Source organism: Cavia porcellus, unplaced genomic scaffold (assembly GCF_034190915.1).
Source record: "Cavia porcellus strain 051 isolate PalLab524CR breed Dunkin Hartley unplaced genomic scaffold, mCavPor4.1 scaffold_9, whole genome shotgun sequence".
NCBI lineage: Eukaryota > Metazoa > Chordata > Mammalia > Rodentia > Caviidae > Cavia > Cavia porcellus.
The window spans coordinates 28,445,481-28,453,488 of record NW_026947492.1 but is presented as its reverse complement, the minus strand read 5'-3'; the positions used below and the strand labels follow the sequence as shown (position 1 = coordinate 28,453,488).

Sequence of the window (8,008 nt, the reverse complement as noted above, 5' to 3'; positions counted from 1 at the left end):
GTTTAGTTGCATTGTTGTGGTTGCCTTGATAATCTTGCATGAATTCAATCATTTTCATTTTGTGGTCATACTGACTTTGGGAAACAGTCAGACATCACACAGTGCCAGTTCAGGTGAATAAGGTGGTTGAAGACACATGGTCATTCCTTTCTGTCAGACAGCACTGGGCAGGAACATTCACTATATTTTTGATCATACGTCATAAAAACATGAAAAACATCCAGAGCTGTTTCAAAAGTGGTAAGAAAGATGAGATAGGTACATTTAAAAGAAGGGAGAGTATTTTGAGGGAGATTAAGGACAATGAGTTTTTTAGTGTAGTAAACTGTTTATTTAAATATTAACCATATTTCTAGACCTCTCCTTGTATATTAGATAGTAGATCTTTAGATGGCAGGTCCAGTAGTTCATAATAAAATGGGCTTTTACATTTTAGCTAGTTTACAAAAGAAATGGTTATTTTACAAAATGGTTATTTTACAAAAGAAATGGTTATTTAGGAGGGAAGGGTGAGTTTCTCTGATGTTTTCTATTTTGTAAGTAGATATGAAGAGAGGCAGCAGTAGCCTAGCTCTAGAATAAGAGCCCTATAGGAATTTGAATCCAGTGTAAAATGTATAATGCCTGTTGGTGTAGAAAGAGGTGTGTGAGTCCTGCAGAACATGGCAGAGTCTGCCTACATGAAGTGGCCTGGGTCAAGCCCATGGCATTGCTTTTCTTCAGCAAAGCTCTGTTACTCCATGCTGAGCACAGGGCCAGATGATGATTGGGTTCTCCTCCCATCTCAGAGGACGAGAAGAATGAGCTTGCATATAAGAATGTGATCACATGAATTTAAGATGGAAAACAGAGAAAGCAATACAAGAGTTCCTCATGAATAGAGGAAAGTATGGACCAGAGGTCACAGGAGAGTGCGGGTAGCCTCCAACAGTGGGCTCAGGTGAGTCTGGGAGGACAAGGCTGTGGTCAGCCTGGGTTGTATGACTTCATCTTCCTGCTGTTCTGAAGAACAAAGACACCAGTCGAAGCACATAGATATGGTGGTTGGATGTGGAGAAGAGGAGAGATCAGGCAACAGGTTTTGGAATAGGGCAGACAATGAGGAATGGAGAAGAGAGTGGCTGCCTATGTGACATCGAGGAACAGGCACACAAATCCAGTATGGGAACCTGGAGGTCCAGTGGCATGTGTGTCCCAAGGGCATGTGCACAAGTGTGCTTATTGTTGAAGGCCGCTCCTGGAGTTTCCTGGGCCCTCGGCCCCTTAGCCACTGCCTTTCCTGCACAGCCTCTCTGTGCTCTGTGTTTGTTGCACTTGGTACTCCTTTAAGGATGACTTCAGAAAATGCTCTCAATTAATGAAATGTAAATGTATTCAGGTTGCTGTCTCATTTTACAAATATAATTTTCCCATTGATGTTTAATTGTCTTAAAATTTTTCCAAGGTTAAAAGGAAGCTCTCTTTTGAACATTTGTTATTAAATTATGTATCAACAATTCATTTGTTTGCTGCATTGATTTGAGCTTTCTGACATTTTTTATTGATTGTTTGAAATCAAACTTCCAATTATCAAAGGATCAGACACTGTCAGCTTAAAATTCCTCTGAGTGTGGTAGGAAAGTGCTTGATAATGTAAAGATCCAGGTCTCTTGAGACCAAAACGTGACTTGAGATCTAATATCAAGATCAACAAAAGAAAGCCATTTTTAAATGGGAAGTTTTAGAAAAGCCGAGTCTAATTTTCAGGGCCAAGATGATGCTGTGCCTTGGCAGCAGAACATCTCTCTTGCTTGGCTCTCGGGGGCTGTGCATTTAATGCGGTCTGTTATATTTAGCCTGGAGTTACAGACCCGCATTTGGCAGACAGCCCGGGCCAGATCCTACTGTTGGTGAAGGGAGTCAACTTTAGGCTCCATGGCGTGAATGCATAGTAATTGAAATAGTGATTTGTGATTTGTCTTTCTTACCTTAAGTGTCTAATGTATAATATTATTGAGTACCCTGATTATCGACGTGTGCATGAGGAGGTGCTGCTGCTTCCTGGCCTCAGTCCACCTAAACTGGGAATGAAGTTCACCAGGCAGAAACATGTCCAAAGGCATCTTGGCTTCTTTTTGTAACAATTTCAGAGTCCGGGAGTCCTACCAGATTCTGCCTTAGGGCACTTTTGTCAGGCAGCCCCCGAGGGACCATATCCAGCTGCAGGAATAGCTGCACCTGCTACCTTATGTGGGAGAGACACAGCTGTGTATGACCAGATGTGAGTTAAAGGAGTTAGAAGCATCAGGAAAGGACTTATGGAATGCAAAACGAATTGCACAGATATACTAGGTGGGTTCAAAACTGCCACCAATTTCAAGAATTCAGTGAGTGGATCAAACTGTCTGCTTTTCTGGGGTTGAAGAGGGAAACCCTCACCATTATTTTGTGCAACACAGGATCAGAATTTATCTGTGAAAGTAAAGAAAAAGCCTAGAGTTACTCTCATACTTATTATTCAAAACACTTTTGTCTTGCACAAATCTTCTCCCAAAACAATTGCCTTTGTTAAAGCAATAGAGTCAGGTCAGCTTGTCTCAGCGCAGGAGAAGGTGCAAAGCAACTCCAAGAGGATCAGGGTTTAATGAAAAATCCTGAGCACAGAAGAAAAAAGGTAAGAAAATCAGCAACTTCAATTCTCATAGTTGTTTGAAGCACAAGAAAAAAGAGCAAGGTACAAAATCGCCTGCTTCTGAAAAGAAAATGAAAAGAAAAAAATATAAGAATCCAGAACAGATTCAGCAGTATTTTCTGAGAAGCAGAGTCTCAAAGGTTAAGAGGTACTGTGGATACTACTAAAGACATTTAAATGTGAAAGATGAATTTACTATTAAAATCATAGAGTAGATATTATAAAGCAGCCATTTTTGCAAATGAATGTTGAACTCCATACGTTTGTGTAACATTACTTCTAAATTACTTTTAAGAGTGGTTGTGCTTTTTTTAAAAATATTATTATAATTTATTGAGAATTATATGTAGTTTTAATATATATTCATAAATATATAAAATAGTAATATACAGCATAGACTTTAATATAGATATAGAAACACACATCTGTCTACGTATGTAGATGCTAGACCTGTCATCGCTACCTATTTAGGTGAGTGATAGCTTAGACAGCTTACAGCAGCTTAGATAGACAGATGAGGAGCAGTGGATCTCCAATTTTAACTCACTCAAAACCCTCTTAGATATTAAATTCTTTCAATCTTAGATATCAGGAAATAGAAGCCAAAAGAATAATTAATTTGTTCAAAGCACACATCTAGTAAAAGCTGGCAGAAACAATATTGGGCCAAGTGGTCTGACTTTACAGACAAAGCCACTTGGTTTGCTCTCAGGACTCTGGCTCCGAGCAGTGCATTCGAATCTAAAGTGACCACGCAGTGGAAGCACAAGACGCAGTGTAACAAGGATCCTCTGCAGACATCTCCCGCTTACTTGGCAGCAGGGGCTCCATGTGGGCCCTTGGCTCTTCCTGGTGCAGCAGATATGGTGGGGTCCTGACTGTGCTCCTGGGTGGTGAGCCCACGGCAGGGGTGCCCGACGTGATGAATCACAGTCTCACCCCACAGCTCCAGCTCCACGTACGGCTCAGTAACTGCCTTTCGGGCTGACCCTCCCAACAGTCCAGTGGACTCGGGCCAAGCTGATGAGTGCTCTACTGAGCAGCTGCGTCCAACCGCAGCCCAGCCCGCACATCTGCCGTATCCCTATGTGCGTCCCTGCTTACGCTGTTCCTTTCACGGATGGTTTTTTTCCCTCTCTCCTCTGCCTGTTTGCACTTTAGTGATACCTCAAAGCATTACCCAGGGTCCTACTGTCACTCACTTGCTCGTTTATTTCAAAATATTTACTGTGTGTTTTCCATATGCCAGATATTATACTAGGGTGCACACCAGTGGACCACAGTAATTCCAGTTTCTGCCTTCACGGAGCTTATATTCTTGTGGTAAGTGTCTATGAATAAGTGAAAATACATATACAAAAAATTCAGGTTGGATCAATATTGACAAGTTGTTAAAACAGGTAATTACCGGGCGAGTGGATTAGTCAGCTTTCCATCACTGTGATAAAACACCTGAGAAATTATCCGAGAAGCAGGAAGCTTATTTTGTCTAATAATTTGAGGATTTTCAGTCCATGGTCAGTTCATCCATGACTCTGGAGCTTGTGGCGGGCAATACATCAAAGCAGATGGGTGTTTTCGTACAAAACAACTCAATTCATGCTGGCCAGGAAGAAGAGTCAGTAGAAGGAGCCAGAGTCCCAAGATCCCCCTAAGGGTCACACCTCCAGCTAGTACTTTACCCAGTAGCTCACATCTCCTAACCAGTGCCTCCCGCTAGTGCCACAGCTGGCACCCACGCCTGTAGGGAGCACTCCAAATCCAAACTCTAGCAGCAAGAGGCCCTTACTAGAGAGGTGATATTTCCATTGAAGCCTGAAGATCAAGAATGAGTCAAATCTATGATAAGCAGAAAAAAGAGAGTTCCAAGCAGAAATGTGTCTCAGACTCTTATATCTTGCTAAATCCCTTGGAGGTTTAAAATATTGCACATAAATGCATTTGATGAGCCTAAACTACTGAGCATCCCTTCCTCCCAACACAGTGCACTGTGGAGTGAGTACAGGTTGTTCTCCTTGGTGATCACCTGATTGCCCACATATCAAAGGGCTTAACATTCTAGAAACAATGGGAGGTCTTCACAGGACACAGGACACCTAGTGGCTGTGATTTCTGGGAGAAAACACTGCTTCACAATATAGGAGAGAGAGCTTGTATTAAAGGTCTGAAACATCAAAAAATGAAAAATTTTCTACAAAAGAGGAAAACTGTCAGAATCCTGAATAGCTTTGGAAAAGATCCTTCTTAAAGAGGCAGGAGTCCCTGCTACACAGGTGCTAGGTCCAGGAAGGTCTTCACTCCTCTCAGCTGAACCAATGTTGGCAGCTTCTGTTGCACTGTGTCACCTGGGGCATACAAGCAGCTCCCCTAGATGTGTCACCTTCTCCAGAACCCTGGAGAAAATGGGAAAATGGTGGCAACATTAGAGAACTTGGGAAAATAAAGGAGAATCTGATCATGGCACTCACAAGGCCTTTGTGGTCCTGGGTAGTGGAACAAGGGAGATAACCCAATAAAGGGCACAGCTATGGTTCCGGCTTTGCCAGAAGTTCAAGCTCATTCTTTCTCTAGCTGTGGGACCTTCCCACATCCATGGTCTTGAAGAATCCAGGGGAGTATTAAAGATGTTCTCTGACAGTAGGAGTCCCTGGGACAAAGCTGTGGGTGGCGTCATGGGGGACAGCTTGGTCTTGAGAGTTACACCTAACACTGGGTTTGAGTCCTCAGGCTGTCACTCTTTAGCTGAAATACCTTTGAAAAAGATCCTCACATCTTCCATTCATCTGTTTCTTCATTTGTTAAAATGGAGATTATAACAATTTCTATCAAATGAATCTCTGTGAGACTTTCACAAGAATGGGTGTGACTTGACTAGAAGAAGTCTGCAAAATAGTAGTTATTATTGTACTGGGAAAGATGAGGTAACAGTCACCTTAGGCCATTGTCTGTCCTCTCTTTATTCATACCTTCCATGCTGGACACCATGATGGGCAATCAGATCCTCCTCTTGCTGATGGATTTTTGCTTCAGTGTTTGGATTGTTTTTAGTACCAGCTTTCAGCTATCAAACTCTCCAAAGATTTCAGAGGCCTAGGAGCTGTTTTCGCCCTTCTTATTGGTCCAAATCTGGTGTCTGATGGCCCTGAGAGAACAGAGGGTGGCCTGACTAATTACCCACACGGTCGTCTCTGAATGATTCTCGTTTCTACAGAGATCCTTGAAACCAGTCAGAGCTCCTGTTGGGCTTGCACTGAAGTTCAGATACTCTTTCTGTCCACTGTTCTCCCTTTCCCTTCTTTCTACTAGTCTTTGGGATTGGTGTTGCATTTCTCAATATCCATTTCACTTTCCAAAGTTAGATGCAACTTCCAGGGTAATACACTCCATGATATCCAACTCTGCAGAACTGTTAACCAGGATGAAAAGCAGATAGCACATAGTACATAATATTTGGCTCAGTTGCTGGAAAATGAATTTCCTCTTTCTTCTCTTCTGTTCACCATCAAAAGCTGCATCTTTTGTAGGGTTCCCAGTAGACCCTGAGTCTTCTACCTGAAACGTGGCTTCTGTGATTAACACCACCAAGCACTTTCTTAAGCCAACATAATTGCATTGTATGGAAGAAAGTTCAGGATAGAGCTTGATATTAATCCCAGAGGATAAGAGAGAATGGTTTCAGGTCTTTACTTCTATTACAAACCCATGACCAAGGGTAAAGATATGGATTAAATGTCTCCAACAAGACCCATTCCAGGCATCAGACACAGAGTTTCTGCCTTCTGACTCCCAGACTGAGTCAACAAGTTTATCCAAGAATCCAGTTGTTGCTCACCCAGGAACCATGTTTAATGGCATTAGATGAATGTTCATTTGCATAAAGACAGCTAAGTTCCTTTGTAAAGCAAAAAATGCTCATTGTTTTACAGTCACTATAACATTGACTGCAACCATGAAAACAATTTTACAGCAGATTAAACACACTTAGTGAAAGAAGCTCAATGCAAAAACAATCTCCACAGTAAATTAGAGATCAGTTAGCAGCTAGAGAGAGCTAAGGAGGCAGTGACCAGACATAGCATCATGACTGTCATCGCTGGGTTATTTTCTTGAGGCGAATGGGACTTTTGCCCAGTTCAGTTGAAAGTGTGTACCAGCGGGGAGTGATCAGGCAGAGTGAGGGGACACAGGAAAGAAAGCTAAGCCAAAGGAGGAGTTGTAGGGAAAGAGTGTATCAGGACAAAGCCTCGGGGAAACTAGTATCAGGCCAGGAGCAAAAAGTGGACATGAGGAGAACAGAGAAAGACTGTTCTTATAATGTGGCAATAAGAAGCCTGAAAACAATGGGTTCACACCTAGGTGTGCAAACCTGTCCTGATGTTAAGAAAAGAATAATCAGAATTTTACTAAAAATTCTCACTCAGACTTGTCTTGATTCTTCTTTTCCTACTAAGTACATTATGCCATCTCCTCCCTAGCTGAAGACTGTGTAAAGTTCTCTGGGGTTTATCTGGTCCCTCTTTACTCTGTGGCCATGAACACTTAGTCCTTCTAGCTGCTTCCCAGAGCTGAAAATGGACATCTACCTACAATCAATAATCAGGCTCTTTTTGTGTTCATTATTTGGCCAATCAATCTTGCTTTTAACTTCACATTTGTTTTTCTTTGTATCAAAAATCCCGGAAATTTGGGCATCGGTAAATAATAAATGTAAACGATATTGCAAAGAACCAAAGCTATCATCACCATATAAAATCTCACCAGCCTGGGGTTGACAAGTCATCACTGGACTTGGACTAGGGAAGTGAATCTTGGGGGATGAAAAGACAAAGCAACAGACTATATTGGGAATTAATTCATCACTATAATTATCAATCAGATAAATATAATTTTTGCTTCAGTGAAAATTTGGGCCCTTGGGAATATTTGAGCATGTGTCCCTTTTATGGTTTATACTTTACTTCCCCTGTGTTAGAGAACCTGGAGTTTCTTGGATTACATAATCTATTCAAAGGTAAATAGTCTTGGGGAAGGAAAAATTATAATCCTATTTGTCTTAAAACTGAAAACTCAAGTAAAATGGGGATCAAACTAACTGTAAAGCTTAAATGAACAGATTTCTTCCTGACTGAGCCAGAATAGCACTGCACCTCTCAGGGAGGACTGAGGTGAAGAGCAAGCTTCAGAGTTTACCAATGTACATCTCTAACTCTGGGATTCTTGAAGAGCATATTATTAGGCCTGGGTTTGGGCCCTAAATATCTGAGTCCAGAAGTGGGTCATAGGTCCCAAGCAGTTGGCTTTGATTCAAAGGTGCTGGCCGAACTTGGACAGTGGACT

General features: G+C 41.8%; 1 pseudogene; it reads left to right on the top strand.

Annotated features, from left to right (window-relative positions):
- Nucleotides 1-2,066: 2,066 nt before the first annotated feature.
- LOC100714038 (rRNA-processing protein UTP23 homolog) lies at nucleotides 2,067-2,816 on the top strand (annotated as a pseudogene).
- Nucleotides 2,817-8,008: the final 5,192 nt, after the last annotated feature.